Source organism: Pongo abelii, chromosome 15 (genome assembly GCF_028885655.2).
Source record: "Pongo abelii isolate AG06213 chromosome 15, NHGRI_mPonAbe1-v2.0_pri, whole genome shotgun sequence".
Taxonomy (NCBI): Eukaryota; Metazoa; Chordata; class Mammalia; order Primates; family Hominidae; genus Pongo; species Pongo abelii.
In genome coordinates, this window is record NC_072000.2 from 105413224 (window position 1) to 105430016 (window position 16793).

Below are 16793 nucleotides of genomic sequence, written 5' to 3' on the forward strand. Positions count from 1 at the left end.
ACAATGTAAAACTGAATAGAAAAAAGGAGGGCCAATCCTGGATCAATGATGACCACCGGTGGCGTATGAGTCATATGTGATGAATACGTGTCTGGAACTCTGAGGTCCGCCACAAAAGATACCTAGTCCATTCCCTCTGTTTTACATGAATCTATAGACTGATGTCAGGAATATAGAATGAAGTTGTTTTGGTTTCATTTTCATTCTAATGCAAGAATCAATAAACATATAAATAAAGATAAAATGAGTGAGCAGTGTACAACTATAAAAATATGTGTTGAGGCAAGAAATACTATTAATGTATATTGAAATCGGTGAAGTCCAAAGAGATATTGTACATACCTGTTACTTCTTTGGCTTATAATAATATAGACAGAATAAATTACAGATAATGTTCAAATTCTTATTCACTTGCAAGATCAAATTTTTCTTTTTCTTAGGAGAAAATGAAATAAATATTAGTCCACCTAATGAATGCCTAAAGGACAGGCTAAAGGCAAGGTGAAAAGCAAGGATCATTAGCGAGAATGTCTCAGTTTTGTTACCGTCTCTGCTCTGTATTCCTCAGAATAGATGGCTTGTGCTGATGGAAGGATTCCTCCCTGGTGACATGCTGTGTCTGCCTCTTGATTGGGAGCACGCAGACATACGTGAGTAATCAAGTTCTGGTCTTAGTTTGGGTGGCTGAGTTAGGAGGACTTGATGTATTATTAAAAAGTCTGCACTGTAATCAAAAATGGCCAGCTGCAGCCCAGTGATAGAAATGGGAGTGATATGAAGCGTTATATTAGCAATACATGTTTGAAAAACTGAGGATAATTAATGAAACATTTATCAGTGTGAGAATGATTCTATATGCAGATAAAGAATATTAATATTAATGCTGTTCTGAGGCGTTTGTGAACCAAAGGTTTTCAAATTACTATTAGCGAATTAATGAATTAATCATTAGATAAGGTAAAAGTGCACAGAGAAAAATAGGACACATTCTGGATCGTTGATGACTACCGGTGGCGTATGAGTCATATGTGATGAATACGTGTCTGGAACTCTGAGGTCCATCACAGATAAAATCTGGCTTATTCTCTGTTTCGAATGGTGTTATAGACAGATTTAAAAAATATAGAATGTTTGTTTTTTCTGTGTAATTATGAATTTTTCTTCTATTTTTATAATTGGATCAATGTGAGAATCAGGAAACAAATATATAATAAATAGAAAATGATTGAAACACTGCCCAATTATAAAAATTTGTGGTAAGGCAAGAAATGCTATTAACACATATTAAAATCGTGAAATCTAGAAAGAAATAAGTGGTATATGATATAGATAGTATAAATTATAGACAATGTTCATATTCTGAGTCAGTGGTAATTTTGAAGTTATTCATTTTATTAAGAGAAAATAAATAAAAGAAATGTACTCCAAATAATGATTGCCAAAATGACTAATAACAGGTGAAAATCAAGGATCAATGTTGAGAATGTCTCAATTTTGTTATCTTCTCTGCTTTCTGTCCTTTCAGAATGATGCACTTTTTATGATTTGAGAATTCCTCCATGGTCACGTGCTCTGTTTTTATCATGGTTGGGAGCTTACAGACCAATGTGAGTAGTAATCAACATTCTCATCTTGGCCTGAATGATTTGTTTAAGAGAACTCAGGGTATTATCAAAAAGCCTATAATATAATCAGAATGGTCAACTGTATCTAAGTGATAGATATTGGAGTGATATGAAGCATTATATTGATAATGCATATATGAAAAATTGAGGGTAATGAAACAGATATATCGATGTTAGAATGATTCCGTGTACAGATTGGGAATATCAAGGCTCTTCTTGGAGCTCTTTGAATCAGACTCTTTAATGTTGTTATTAGTGAATTAGTAAATTAATCACAAAAATATAGGCATGAATGGAGAAAAGGAAGACCAATCCTGGATTGATGATGACTACTGGTGGCGTATGAGTCATAGACAATGAATACGTGTCTGGAACTCTGAGGTCCATCACAATGGAAATGTATACATTCCTTCTGTTTAAAATGATGTTATAGACAGATTTCAGAAATATAGAATGTACTTATTTTTCTTGGGGGTTGTGTATTTTTATTCTATTTTTATAATTGGATCAACAAAAGTAATCAATAACATAAATAAAATGGCACATAGTTTAATAATAAAAATATCTGATGAAGCAGGATATTCTATTAATATATATTAAAAACAGTGAAGTCAAAAGATAAATAATGGTATTATTTGTCATCTATTTGGCTAATTACGGTATAGACATTATAAATTATAGACAATATGTGTGTTCTGGGTCAGAGGCAGGGTGAAAAGCCAAGATCAGTAGTAGGAATGTCTCATATTGTTATCATCTTCTCTGCTCTGTACACCTCAGAAGGGACATGCCTTTGCTGATTTGAGGATTCCTCTGAGGTCGGGAGCTAAGTTTGCACCATGCTTAGAAAGGAGTGTGCAGACCTGTGTGAGTAATATTCAAAGTCTTTATCTTGCTTTGTGCATTTTGTTTAAGAGGATTCTATGAATTATAAAAGGTGTAAAATATAATTAAAGATGGCCAACTCTATCCCAATAATAGATTTGGTGGTGATATGAAGTATTATATTGATAATGCATATATGAAAAGCTGAGGATAATTAATAAAACAGGTATATTTGTGTTAGAATGATTCTGTATACATATTATTTATATGTATACAGCTCTCCATAGGGTTTTGTAAATCATAGGATTTACAACTATTAGTAATGAATTAATGAATTAATCAACAAATGAGGCAGAATTAAATTGAAAAACAGATGATCCATCCTGGATTTATGGTGACTACTGGTGGCATATGAGTCACATATGATGAATACGTATCTGGAACTCTGAGGTCTGTCACAGAAGAAATCTGGCCTATTGCTTCGGTTTCAAATGATCCTATAGACAGAGTTCAGAAATATAGAACATAATTTTTTTGGCATTTGTGTTTATGTATTTTCATTCTATTTTTATAACTGGTCAATGCAAGGCTCAATAAATACACATAAATAGATACAGCTGAAAAAGTTGAAACATTGGCCAAGTATAACAATATATGATAAGGCAAGAAGCACTCTTTTTTTTTTTTTGAGAAAAACTTTCTCTTTCTTCTTTCTTTTTTTTTTTTTTTGACAGAGTCTCGCTCTGTCCCCCAGGCTGGAGTGCAATGGCATGATCTTGGTTCACTGCAGCCTCTGCCTCCTGGGTTCAAGTGATTCTCCTGCCCCAGCCTCCCGAGTAGCTGGGATTACAGGCGCCCGTCACCACACCTGCCAATTTTTTGTATTTTTAGTAGAGACAGGGTTTCACCATGTTGGCCAGGCTGGTCTCGAACTCCTGACCTCAAGTGATCCGCCTACCTCAGCCTTCCCAAGTGTTTGGATTACAAGCGTGATCCACAGCATCCGGCCACAGGCACTCTTAATATCTTTTGACACAGCGAAGTCCACAGAGATATAAATGGTATCTTCTGGTGACCTCTGCGGCTAATGATGTTATAGACAGTACAAATTATAGACAACATTCAATTTCTGGGTCAATGGCAATTTCAGAATTAGGCATTTCTTTAGATAAAATGAATATACTGCAAATAATGATTGTTGAAATGACTAACTAATGATAGGTGGCAAGAAAGGGTCAGTAGTGACAATATCTCACTTTTGTTATCCTCTTCTCTGCTCTGTATTCCCTAGAATGATTGCACTTTGCTGATTGAAGGATTCCTTCAAGTCCATGTGCTCCACTTGCACCATTTTTAGGATGGAGCCCGGAGACCTATGTATGTAATAGTGGAAGTCCTCACCTAGCTTTGGGTGGTTTGTTCAAGAGGGTTCAATGTATTACAAAAAGGTGTATATTATAATCAAAGATGAGCAATTGTATTTAAATGAACATGGGCATGATGTGAGGATTATATTGAAGATGTATACATGAGAAACTGAGGATAATTAATAAAATAAATATTCCTATATGTTAGGAATATCATGGCTATTCTTGTGGTTTTGTAAATCATAGGGCTTAAAATTATAGTTAGTGAATTAACAAATTAGTCAATAGACAAGGTGGAAATGAACCCAAAAATAGAAGATCAGTCCTGGATCGATGATGACTACTGGTGGCGTATGAGTCTTTTGCGATGAATACGTGTCTAGAACTCTGAGGTCCGTCACAAACAAAATCTAGCCTATTCTGTATGTTTGAAATTATTTTACAGGCAGCTGTCAGGATTATAGAATGTATATGTTTTTGGTATTCATGTTTACATGTTTTGATTCTATTTTTATAATTGATCCATATGAGAATTAATAAACAAATACAAATAAAGATGAATAAATTCGAGCATTGTCCAATTATAAAACTAAGAGACAAGATAAGAAACACAATTAATGTATATGAAACAGTGACATCCACAGAGAAATAAATGGTACATTCCTGTGGCTTCTTTGGCTAATGATGGTATAGACAGAATAAAGTATAGGTAATGTTCAACTTCTGGGCCAGTGACAGTTTCAAAATTATTCATTTTACTTTCAGAAAATGAATTAAATATACTCCAAATAATGATTGCATGAATGACTAACTAATGATAGTTGAAAAGCAAATATCAATATTGGAAATGTCTCAATTTTGTCATTATCTTCTCTGGTCTGTGTTCCTCAGAATGAACAACTCGTGCTGTGTTAAGGATTCCTCCATGATCACACGCCCCGTTTGTACACCATGCGTGGGAAGACGCATGCAGACCAATGTTAGTAATAGTCAAAATTCCTGTGTCGGTTTGTGTGGTTTGCTAAAGAGGACTCAATGTATCATGAAACAGTGTATTATATAGTCAACAATGGTCAACTATGTCCCAGTGATATTTATGAGAGGGATCTGAAGTAATTATTGATAATGCCTATATGAAAAATGGAGAAGAATTAATGAAACAGATGTATCTGTGTTAGAATGATTCTGTATAAAGATAGGGAATATCAAGTCTGTTCTTAGTGTTTTGTGAATCACGGAGTGTAAAATTATTACCAGTGAATTAATGAATGAATTTAAAGACAGCATAGAAATGAATGCAGAAAAAGAGGGTCAACCCTGGATCGATGATGAGCACTGGTGGAGTATGAGTCACATACGATGAATACGTGTCTGGAACTCTGAGGTCCATCACAGAAGTCAGTTTCCTCTGTTTCAAGTAACTCTGTAGACAGATGGCAAGAATATAGAATTAACTTTTTTTGTTTATGAGTTTTTATTTTATAATTGGTTCAATGAAAGAATAAAACATGTATGAATAAATAAAATAAATAAGTTAAGCATTGTCCAATTATAAAAATGTGTGATGAGGCATATTTAATACGTATTTAAATTGATGAAAGCCAAAAATAAATCTAACATACCTAACCTTTTTGGCCAATAATGAAAAGATAGTATAAATCATATGCCATTTTCGTGTTCTGGGTTAGTGGCAAGTTCAAAGTTGTTCATACTTCAAATAATGATTGCCTAAATGTTTAACTAAAGATAGGTAAAAAGGAAAGATCAACAATGAGAAAAATCACATTTTTGCTATTATTTTCTCTGCTCTGCACTCATCAGAATGGACGTACTTGTGATGATTTAAAGATGCCTCCAAGGTCACGTGCTCTGTTTGCACCATGCTTAGGAAGGAGCATACAGACCAATGTAAGTAATGGTCAAAGCTCTTTTCTTGGTTTGAGTGGTTTGTTTAAGAGGATTCAGTGTATCATAAAAACGTATAATACATTATAAAAATGTAATATAATGTAGAAATATATATATTTCTATAATATAATGTAGTATAAAATACATTATAGGAAGATATAATACATTATAAAAGATATAATACATTGTAGGAATATAATATATTATAGGAATATCTTATATATAAAATATATATTATAGGAATATAATCTATATATAATATGGTCCAATATATTATAGGAATGTAATCAAAGATGGCCAACTCTTTCCCAGTTAGAGGAGTGATATGAACTACTATATTGAAAACGCATATATGAAAAATGAAGAACAATGAATGAAAATATATATCAACATTATAATGATTCTATGTAGGGATTAGGAATATCAAAGCTCTTGGATTTTTAAAAACGAAAGATTTTAAACTTATCAGTGAATTAATGAGTTATATATTAGACAAAGTAAAAATGCATAGAGAAAAACAGGAAGAATCCTGGTTCAGTGGTGACTACTGGTGTCGTGTGAGTCATACAATGAATACGTGTCTGGAACTCTGAGGTCCATCACAAAGTCAGTTTCCTCTGTTTCACATGATTCTATAGGTAGATGTCAGGAATACAGACTCAGTTTGTTTTAGGTCTTTGTGTGTTATGCATTTATATTTTATTTTATAATTGGATCAGTGAGAGAATCAATAAGCAAATATTTGAATAAATAAAAATGAATCAGGTTAAGCATTGTCCAATTATAAAAATATTTGATGAGGCAGCAAGCACTATTAATACTGAATACTATTAGTACTGAAACAGTGATAGCCAAGGAAAAATGAATGATGCATGCCTGTGGCCTCTTTGGCGAGTGATAGTGTAGACAGTATAAACTATAGATAATGTTTAAGGTATGGGTCAGTGGCAAGTTCGATATTGGTAATTTTCTTAAGAGAAAATGAAATACACTTCAAATAATGATTGCCTAAATGACTCATTAGATGAAGGTGAATCATGAGCAAGAAAGTCCCATTGTATGCTCTGAACTCCTCTGTGCTTTGTGCTCTGCAGAATGGATGAATTGTGCACCTTGAAAAGTTCTTCCATGGTCACCTGAGGCATCTGCGTCATGATTAGGCTCAGGATGACTAATGTGAGTAATAGTTAACATTTTTTACTTCCTTCTGGTGCCTTTTTAAGAGGACTCATTGTATTATAAAAAGTGTATGACATTATCAAAGATGTCCACCTGCATCCCAGTGAAAGATATGGAAATGATATGAAGTGTTGTATTGATAATGCATATATAAAAACCTGAGGATAGTTAATTAAGAGGTATATCAATGTTGGAATGATTCAGTATACAAATTAGGAATATTAAAGTTATTCTCAGGATTTTTTTGAACCACAAATACTTAAAATTGCTATTAGTGAATTAACGAATCAATCAATAGACAGGGTAGAAATGAATAGAGAAAGAGATGAACAATCCTGGATCGATGATGACTGCTGGTGGCGTATGAGTCATATGCGATGAATACGTGTCTAGAACTCTGAGGTCCATCACAGAAGAAATCTAGCTCATTTTCTGTGTTTGATATAATACTTTAGAGAGGCATCAGGAATATTAGATGAGTTTGGTTTTGGTCTTTGTGTTTACATGTTTTAATTCTATTTTTGTAATTGGCCAATATAAAAACCAATAAACAAATGTATAAATAAAGATGAGTAAGGTTAATCATTGTCCAGTTGTAAAAAATATTTGGTGAGGCAAGAAACACTATTAATATGTATTGAAAACAGTGAAGTCTGAAGAGAAGTACATGTACATGTCTGTCACCTCTTTGGCTATGGTGATATAGACAGGATAATTATAGACAATGTTCAAATTCTTGGTTAATTGTAAGTTTGAAGTTGTTCATTTTTTAAAGAGGAAATGAAATAAGTTTACTCCAAATAATGATAGCTTAGATGACTAACTAATGATAGGTGAAAAGCAAGGATTGATAGTTAAAATGCCTCTCTTTTGTTATTATCTTCTTTGCTCTGTACTTAGAATGGACATACTTGTTCTGATTTGAGGACTTCTTCATGGTCACGTGTTCTGTTTGCACCATGCTTAGGAAGGAGCATGTGTACCAATGTGAGTGACAGTCAGATTTCTTGCATTTCTTTGGGTGGTTTATTTAAGAGTACTCAATGTACTGTGAATAAACATGTAATATAATCAAAGATGGTGAATTTTATCTAGTGAGGGATATTGGAGTCAAAAGAAGTATTATATTGATAATTCACATATGAAAAACAGGATAATTCATGAAACATATTAATGTCGGAATGATTAGGGATATCTTTTTGGGTTTTGTGAGTCATAAGGTTTAAAGTTATTATTAGTAAATTAATGAATTAATCAACAGACAATGTAGAAAATAACAGAGAAAAGAAGGGCCAATCCTGGATCGATGATGACTACTGGTGGCGTATGAGTCATATACAGTGAATACGTGTCTGGAACTCTGAGGTCTGTCTCAAAAGATATCTAGTCTCTTCCCTGTTTCAAATGATCCTACAGACAGCTGGTAAAAAATAGAATGTATATGTGTTTGGTTTTCATGTTTATGAATTTTTATTTTACATTTATGATTGGCTCAATGAGAGAATCAATTAATAAATATACAAATAAAGATGAATAAGGGCTGGGCATGGTGGCTCACACCTGTAATCTCAGCACTTTGTGAGGCCAACACGGGTAGATCACTTGAGGACAGGAGATCGAGACCTACCTGGCCAACGTGGCGAAACCCTATCTCTACTAAAAATACAAAAATTAGCCAGGCATGGTGGCATGTGCCTCTAATCCAAGCACTTGGGTGGCTTAGGCACATGGATTGCTTGAACCCGGGTTTCAAAAATCTGCTTGAACCTGGGAGGCTGCAGAGCCAAGATCACGTCACTGCAGCTTGGGCAACAGAGCAAGATTCTGTGTTAAAAAAAAAAAAAAGGATAAGATTAAGCATTGTCCAACTATAAAAATATGTGGAAAGACAAAAAACACTATTAATACATACTGAAATTGGTAACAACTAAAGAGAAATCTTGCATACCTGTTACCTCCTTGAATGAGATAGTATAAATTTTGACCATATTCAAGTTCTGGGTCAGGGACAAGTCCAAAGTTATTTATTTTCTCTTTCTTTCTTCCTTCCTTTCTTTCTTTCTTCCTTCCTTCCTTCCTTTCTTTTTTGAGATGGAGTCTCACTCTGTCACTCAGAGTGGAGTGCAATGGCATGATCTCAGCTCACTGCAACCTCCGCCTCATGGGTTCAAACAATTCTTGTGCCTCAGCCTCCCTAATAGCTGGGATTGCAGACGTGTGCCACCATGCCTGGCTAGTTTTTGTATTTTTAGTAGAGATGGGGTTTCTCCATGTTTCCCAGACTGGTCTTGAACTCTTGACCTCAAGCGATCCACCTGCCTCTGCCTCCCAACATGCTGGGATTACAGACATGAGCCACCACATCTGGCCAGTTATTCATAAAAAAATGAAATATACCTCAAATTAATGAACACATAAATGAGTATAAATGTTTACACATTTATTAATTTGAGGTATATTTGAAAAGCAAGGATCAATGGAGAGAAGGTCTCATTTTTGTTGTCATCTCTTCTGCTCTGTACTCAGAATGGAAGCACAGAAGCTGGTTTTCACTAGTTAAGAGCTGTATGGTCCATCTCTGTGCTAGAAGCTGGAGACCAATGTGAGTAATAGTCAAAGTTCTTGTCTCATCTTGGGTGTTCTGTTTAAAGGTTTATAGTGCATTAACAAAAAATATGAAATATAATACAATAAGGCCATGAGTAGCCCAGGGATAAATATGGAATGGATGTGGAATGTTACACTGAGGGATGCTTGTATGAAAAGCATGTCCTGTGTTATTAAGAAAGGTAATAATGAGGGGATATGGTATTGTGAGGATGAGTGTATATACAAATTAGAGATATCAAGGCTCCTCTTGGGGTTTTGTGAGTGATAGTGTTTAAAAGTGATTAATGGTGAATTAATGAAGTAATAAATAATGTAACAATGAATGAAGAGCACCAGAGCTAATCCTGGATCAATCATGACTACTGGTATTGGATGGGTCTTTGTCTGTGAATGCCTATCTGGAACTCTGAGGTCCATCAGAAAAGAAATAGTGTTTTCCCTCTTTTGGAAGTGATCCTATAGACAGACATCAGGAATATGCAAGCGTCTTGTTTTTGCTCTTTGTGAGCACGAGTTTTCAATCTATTATTATAATTCAATCAATGAAGGAGCCATTAAACAAATATACAAATAAATTATGTTGGATGCGACTAAGCATTGTCCAACTGTAAAAATAATTTGTGAGGCAAGAAAAGCTAAGATATGGCCAGGCATGGTGGCTCACACCCGTAATCCCAGCACTTTGGGAGGCCAAGGCGGGTGGATCACCTGAAGTCAGGAGTTCAAGACCAGCCTGAGCAACATGGTAAAACCCCATCTCTACTAAAAATACAAGATTAGCTGGGCGTGGAAGTGTATGCCTGTGATCCCAGCTACTTGGGAGGCTGAGGCAGGAGAATCACATGAACCTGGGAGACGGAGGTGGCGGTGAGCCAAGATCACACCACTGCACTTCAACCTGGGCAATAGAGTGAGAAGAAAATCTATGATATATATTGAAAACACCAATACCATTAGGAAATAAGTGGTATGAGGTTGTTATTTATTTAGTTAGGGATGTTATAGACGGTGGGAAATAATAATGAATGTTTATGTTTTGTGTCAGTGGTGTGACTGATACTGTCCGGCTATGTAGAGTAAATAAAATATATGTTATCTCAAATAACCTATATGACTGAATCAGTGGAAGATAGAATGCAAAGAGTAATGCAGATAATGTCTTAATCTTTTCTGATCATCTCTTGTGCTCTGTACTCCTCAAAATAAACACACTCCGGCTCATTTTATCATTCTTTTTTAATGGTAAGATCCATGGTTGCGTCTATGTGTTATATGGTGTGTGGAGACCAATGTGAGTGATAGTCAATGTTCTTGGTTTCAGTGTTTTTTAAAAAAGATATTCATAGTATTATTAAGAAGTGTTAAATACAATCATTGAAGGTAAACTTTGGCCTATTTGTAAAAATAGGATTAATATAAAGCATTATGTTGATTAATGCATACATATAAAACATTGAATTTAATTAATGAAAACATTGAATTTAATTAATGAAAGGTGTATTGCTGTGAGTAATATTGACATAGACAGATATAAGAGCTATTTAAGTATTTTACTCTCAAGTTTTTGTGGCTCTTAGGTAATTATTTTATTGTTAGTGAACTGATAAATTAATCAATAAAAACACATAGACACGAATTAAGAAAAGGAGGTCCAAGCTTGAGCCAGCGATGACAGCTGGTGGCATGTGATTCATGGATGATGAATACTAAGTGCCTGGAACTCTGAGGTTCAATATAATAGAAATCTAATCTATTCCTCTGTTGAAAAAAATCCTTTAGATAGGTGTTAGTGATATCAAGGCTGTTTGCTTCCAATTTTACGGTTCATGGATTATGATTGTGTTAATATAAATGAATTAATGAAAGAATCAAACAAAGATTTGAATGATTAAACATGAAGAGAGAGAGATGCATATTCTAATTGTTAACATATGTGGCAAGGAAAGAAATACTATTAATTAATTTGGAATGGATAATAAATGGGCCAGTGGTTTTTAACTCTCTGGCTAAGAATCATAGAGCCACTGATAGAGCAATAGCACTGATTATTAGTTATCAATGGCTATGTGATTTTTAGGTCAATTCTCAGGTCAACTGGGTCAATTGTAAGTTCAATATTTATTTTATTAATGGGGAAATAAGCAAATATTAACAAATCGATAAATACCAACTGACAGAGTAAATGGAAGGTAGAATGAAAAAGCTAATGGATAGAAAGTCTCAAATTTTGTCTTCTGCTCTTCCTTGTAATCCTCAGAACAGTCACTCCCTGCACTGATTCTGCCATGACCACTTGCTTTATGGTTGTTTTAAGGAACCTACAGAAAAATGTGAGTAATCGTCAAAGTTCTTGTCTTGGTTTGGGCCATTTAAGAGTGGTCAATGCATTATTAATAAGTAGAAAATATAATTAAAGAAGACTAACCATGGCCCCAAAATGAATATGGGGTTGATATGAAACATTTTGTTGAGTAGTGCATGTTTGAAACAATCAGGTCAGTTCAAGAAACAGGTCTAATTTCTGTAGGAACTGCTCTACAGATAGACAACAGGGTTATCACAGCTCTTGTCCTATTTTTTTCTGATTCATGTCTATTTCTTTATTATAAAGTAGTAAATTAATAAATAAATGAAATAGACAAAGTCTAAATGAAAAAAATGATTGATGGTCTGTGGCCTGGTCCAGAGATGATGACTCGTGGGTATGAGTCAAGGATGATGAGTAATAGGAGTCAGGAAGTTTAAGCTCCGATATAAAAGAAATCTAACCTACTGATCAGTTGGAAATGATCCTGTAGACAGTAGTTAAAAATATTCAGTTATCGGCTGGGCACAGTGGCTCACACCTGTAATCCCAGCACTTTGGGAGGCCGAGGTGGGCGGATCACAAGGTTAGGAGTTCAAGACCAGCCTGACCAACACGGTGAAACCCCGTCTCTACTAAAAATATAAAAATTAGCCAGGTGTGGTGGCGAGTGCCTGTAATCCCAGCTACTTGGGAGGCTGAGGCAGGAGAACTGCTTAAACCCAGGAGGTTGAGGTTGCAGTGAGCCGAGATCGCGCCACTGAACTCCAGCCTGGGCAACAGAGTGAGACCCTGTCTCAAAAACAGAACAAAATAAAAAAAAAAACCCAAAAAATCAGTTACCCTATTCTTGTGCTTTTGTAATTCACGGATAATGATTATATTATTACAAGTGAATTAATGCATGAAGAACTCAAGTAAAAGAAATAAGTGAATAAAAACATGGCTACACCTGGACCAACTATAACATGTGTAATGAAGCAAGTCACCGTACTGATCTATTGCTCAGGGAGTGGGAATTGTGTCAGATTTTTAATCTCTCAGAATGAGAAACATGTAGACAAATGTATGAGCTGTCCATGTTTATATTGAGTTGTCTTTGGTTTCCTGGTTGTCTTATCCCTAACTAGGGATGTTATATAAATAAAAAGCTATTTTTAAAGAGGGCCAGTGACAAGAATTTGTTCTATAACAAGAGCTATTGTGCTCACTGAATTCCATTACAAAGTGACATCATCTGTTATTACTTTGGTAATGATCAACTATGCATGTGCTACGATGATCCATGCTATAGTTTGGATCATGTGTAAGGATACTGATTTTATCTTAATAATGAACAAATGCATAAGTTAATAATAATCAATTAGCTAAAAAGGATAAAGCAAGAGCCAGTAGCAAACATGTCTGGAAATGATGGTTGTGATGTAACTGGGTCCGGAGATTGTGTTCTTCTTAAGGCAAATATTTTGGCTCTTACAAGTGTTTGCATAATTAGACTATACATAGATGCACAGTATCAGACACGTTCTGGGTTTCTGAGGGTTTACATATTGTTCTGTTTCTTTACAAACAATGAATAATTGGCCAAATTGGTTTGTGAATGAATGAATGAAGTGATAGCAAGCACTGTTCATTGGTATGAAATTGCTCTGAAACAAGTATTTAGATGAATCTAATTGTGCATATGGGAGGTTCAAAGATTTAGGTTGTTGAGTGCATGGGTGGAGGCATTGAAGCTGACATGTTTTATAGAGAACTCTCATTCTTGATTCAGGTGTTGGATTCAAAGGCATCCATTTATTTTATTTAAGTTCTGGGGTACATGTGCAGGATGTGCATGTTTGTTACGTTGGTAAACATGTGTCATGGTGGTTTGCTGCACCTATCAATCCATCACCTAGGTATTAAGCCTGGCATGCATTAGCAATTTTTCCTGATGCTCTCCCCACCCTCCCCTGACAGGCACCAGTGTGTGTTGTTCCCCTCCTGTGTCCATGTGTTCTCATTGTTTAGCTCCCACTTATAAGTGAGAACATGCGGTGTTTGGTTTTCTGTTCCTGCATTAGTTTGCTGAGGATAATGGCTTCCAGCTTCATCCATGTCCCTGCAAAGCACATGCTCTCATCCCTTTAATGGCTGCATAGTATTCCACAGTGTATATGTGGAATACATTTTCCTTATCCAGTCTATCATTGATGGCCATTTGGGTTGATTCCATGTCTTTGCTATTGCGAATAGTGCTGCAATGAACATACGTGTGCATGTATCTTTATAATAGAATGATTTCTATTCCTTTGGGTATATACCCAGTGATGGAATTGCTGGGTCAGATGGTATTTCTGCTTCTAAATCTTTGAGGAATCACCACACTGTCTTCCACAGTGGTTGAACTAATTTACATTCCCACCAACAGCGTAAAAGCATTCTTATTTCTCTTTAACTTCATCAGCATCTGTTTTTTCTTGACTTTTTAATAATCACCATTCTGACTGGTATGAGATGGTATCTCACTGTGGTTTTGATTTGTATTTCTCTGATGATCAGTTATGTTGAGGCTTTTTTCTTATTTGTTGGCTGCATGTATGTCTTCTCTTGAGAAGTGTCTGTTCATGTCCTTTGCCCATTTTTTAATGGGGTTGTTTTTTTCTTGTCAATTTGCGTAAGTTCCTTGTAGATTCTGGATATTAGACCTTTGTCAGATGGATAGATTGCAAAAATTTTCTCCCATTCTGTAGGTTGTCTCTTCACTCTGATGATAATTTCTTTTGCTGTGCAGAAACTCATTAGTTTAATTAGATTCCACATGTCAATTTTTGTTTTTGTTGCAATTGCAAAGGCATCCATTTTAAATGCAAAATTAATAATTGAACTAATGTGACAAAAAAGAGGGGCTTTCTGGTAAATTGTAAAAAGAGCATGACCCAATTATAAAAATTAATCTAAACTTGCTCACCTTTCATTTATTAGAATATTAGAGCACAGTCAAAATTTAGGATGTTTCATTCTTTTTACCATTTGCATTCTACCCTCCAGAATGGATTATCATTGGTGAAGATCTTGGCTGGTAAGTCTCTGGGAAAGAAGGCTATAGACCTATACAAATAATGCCCAAAGTTCTTGTCCTTGGGTGGGGTGTTTACTCAGAGGTATTCATTGTATTATAAAATAATGCATAAATGACTACATCTATATACAGAATTAAAAAAGAACAGGGATGAGAGTGTGTTACACACCAGTAATTAGAATGAGTCCAATCAGAACATCTATGGAATTATATATTTTTAATATCCCAAAACACTGAGTTTTATGAATAAATTAATAAATCAGGAATGTTCCTTCTTTTGGTAAGGATCATATAGACAAAGAAAGTAATAGTCAACATTTTTGCTCTGGGAGAATGGTGAATTCAAGTTTGTCTTGTTAAGAGAAACAAATAAATAATTTCACAAATTTATCAATACCTAATTATAAATAGCTAAGCAAATTAAGGGGGGAAACATGGATCAATTGAAAGAATTTTTGATATTTTCACTCCCTTTTTGTAAGGGATATTCCTGCATATTTTGTGTATACATTTTTAAAGGTATAAAAGAATACATATTTATTTTTCCTTTTTTTCACCATCTGCTTTCAGTTCCATAGAATGAACACACTCATCACTACAATGATTCTGTAATGATAAAGACCTGTATGGGTCAGTGTGAGTAATGATCCAAGTTCTTGTCATTGTTGGGATGGTCCATTTAGGGTATTTAGTGTATGATAAAATAATACATAATATAATCAATGAAGACTACATAAGAACCAATGATAACATTGTATTATAAATCAAGGTTCATGATGACTACTGTTTTGCACAACAGAAGCCCTTTTTAAAAGAAGAGCTCTACATTTTTAGCTCTGTGGGTGTGGAATATGGAGTCAGATGTATGTAACTCTCATAGTTTTTATGTTGGGTGGTTCATTTAAGGGTATTCCTGATACTGTTAAAGTGGATAATATGTTAATTAATAAGATGGCGCTCCATTCACAAACCAGAGATAAGAATGTGGCATAAATCATTGTTTGTGATCAATTTCTACGATGGTTACTTCACGTTCACTAAGTTGAAACCTAAATCTAGGTCTTCTCATTTGGTAATTTCCTCTTTCATTTGGTAATATCATCTACAGGGTGGGCAGACCAGAGCTGATTAAATTATTCTCCCATTGATGAGGAACTTTACCTTATCCCTCAGAGTAAGGAGAATGTCATGCAATGTAAGTAATAAAGTTCTTGAGCTGGGTTGTTAGTTCATGATTTCTACTGTCATTTAAAAAGATAATTAAATTTTAAAAGGTCATACACAGGCCTATGATGAGAATGTGTTATGGATCGAAATTAATCCAATTTAGCACAAATGAAGTATAAGAAAAAAACTTAGCTTTTCCATTCATTTTCAATAGTTAAATGTCACATTGTATGTTTGTCTCATTGATTATTTAAAGACTCTTCTCTTGATAAAGGCTGTTACTCATTTATGGAGTTAGTATTCTAGTTGTTGAGTAGGATAGTGGTTCAAGTTTGTTCATCTGATATCTAAAAATTGTTCAAATTAAATGTAGAGGGGCCATGTCTGGACCAATGATGTGAATGGAATGCATCTGAATAAAAATTATGATCAATCAGTTTTTGAACAACTGAGGTCCACTGCAAAAAGAACTAATATGAAAACCTTTGTGGGAATAATGTCAGGAAAGTTTGAGAATCTAGTTCTGGAGCTTGAGAAGGTTCACAGATACTGATTTTATACGATTAGCAGATCCACTTGTGTGGATCAACACACAAGTATATTCATGAGCAAAGAAAAAGAGGTTAAGACATGGACCAATTCTGAAAGCATGTTGTAAAGCAAGGAATATAATTAATTCAATTCTGAAATACCTTAGTCCATCAAGAAAAAAAAACAGATTAAATTTGTTACCACTTTGGGTA

At 34.7% G+C, this 16793-nt stretch overlaps 1 long non-coding RNA gene, 12 other non-coding genes and 1 pseudogene across 13 annotated transcripts; all 14 read left to right on the plus strand.

Moving 5' to 3' along the window:
- Positions 1-38: 38 nt before the first annotated feature.
- Positions 39-110, plus strand: LOC112128880 (small nucleolar RNA SNORD113/SNORD114 family). The gene has a single exon (XR_002911331.1). It is a non-coding gene; the product is annotated as a small nucleolar RNA SNORD113/SNORD114 family (small nucleolar RNA).
- Positions 111-570: 460 nt separating this feature from the next.
- Positions 571-8735, plus strand: LOC103892424 (uncharacterized). The gene is made up of 8 exons (XR_002911277.3): positions 571-650; positions 1526-1607; positions 2406-2492; positions 3742-3827; positions 4709-4796; positions 5639-5725; positions 6820-6901; positions 7805-8735. It is a non-coding gene; the product is annotated as an uncharacterized LOC103892424 (long non-coding RNA).
- LOC112128879 (small nucleolar RNA SNORD113/SNORD114 family) lies at positions 991-1062 on the plus strand. Its single transcript, XR_002911330.1, has one exon. It is a non-coding gene; the product is annotated as a small nucleolar RNA SNORD113/SNORD114 family (small nucleolar RNA).
- LOC112128874 (small nucleolar RNA SNORD113/SNORD114 family) lies at positions 1941-2012 on the plus strand. The gene has a single exon (XR_002911325.1). It is a non-coding gene; the product is annotated as a small nucleolar RNA SNORD113/SNORD114 family (small nucleolar RNA).
- LOC112128892 (small nucleolar RNA SNORD113/SNORD114 family) lies at positions 2835-2906 on the plus strand. Its single transcript, XR_002911343.1, has one exon. It is a non-coding gene; the product is annotated as a small nucleolar RNA SNORD113/SNORD114 family (small nucleolar RNA).
- LOC112128889 (small nucleolar RNA SNORD113/SNORD114 family) lies at positions 4144-4215 on the plus strand. Its single transcript, XR_002911340.1, has one exon. It is a non-coding gene; the product is annotated as a small nucleolar RNA SNORD113/SNORD114 family (small nucleolar RNA).
- On the plus strand, positions 5136-5207 carry LOC112128884 (small nucleolar RNA SNORD113/SNORD114 family). Its single transcript, XR_002911335.1, has one exon. It is a non-coding gene; the product is annotated as a small nucleolar RNA SNORD113/SNORD114 family (small nucleolar RNA).
- Positions 6256-6325, plus strand: LOC112128899 (small nucleolar RNA SNORD113/SNORD114 family; annotated as a pseudogene).
- On the plus strand, positions 7241-7312 carry LOC112128885 (small nucleolar RNA SNORD113/SNORD114 family). Its single transcript, XR_002911336.1, has one exon. It is a non-coding gene; the product is annotated as a small nucleolar RNA SNORD113/SNORD114 family (small nucleolar RNA).
- On the plus strand, positions 8204-8275 carry LOC112128886 (small nucleolar RNA SNORD113/SNORD114 family). Its single transcript, XR_002911337.1, has one exon. It is a non-coding gene; the product is annotated as a small nucleolar RNA SNORD113/SNORD114 family (small nucleolar RNA).
- Positions 8736-9859: 1124 nt separating the features above from the next.
- On the plus strand, positions 9860-9931 carry LOC112128903 (small nucleolar RNA SNORD113/SNORD114 family). Its single transcript, XR_002911351.1, has one exon. It is a non-coding gene; the product is annotated as a small nucleolar RNA SNORD113/SNORD114 family (small nucleolar RNA).
- A 1241-nt stretch (positions 9932-11172) lies between these two features.
- Positions 11173-11247, plus strand: LOC112128894 (small nucleolar RNA SNORD113/SNORD114 family). The gene has a single exon (XR_002911345.1). It is a non-coding gene; the product is annotated as a small nucleolar RNA SNORD113/SNORD114 family (small nucleolar RNA).
- A 945-nt stretch (positions 11248-12192) lies between these two features.
- LOC112128921 (small nucleolar RNA SNORD113/SNORD114 family) lies at positions 12193-12266 on the plus strand. Its single transcript, XR_002911366.1, has one exon. It is a non-coding gene; the product is annotated as a small nucleolar RNA SNORD113/SNORD114 family (small nucleolar RNA).
- A 4169-nt stretch (positions 12267-16435) lies between these two features.
- Positions 16436-16509, plus strand: LOC112128918 (small nucleolar RNA SNORD113/SNORD114 family). The gene has a single exon (XR_002911364.1). It is a non-coding gene; the product is annotated as a small nucleolar RNA SNORD113/SNORD114 family (small nucleolar RNA).
- The last annotated feature ends 284 nt before the right edge of the window (positions 16510-16793 follow it).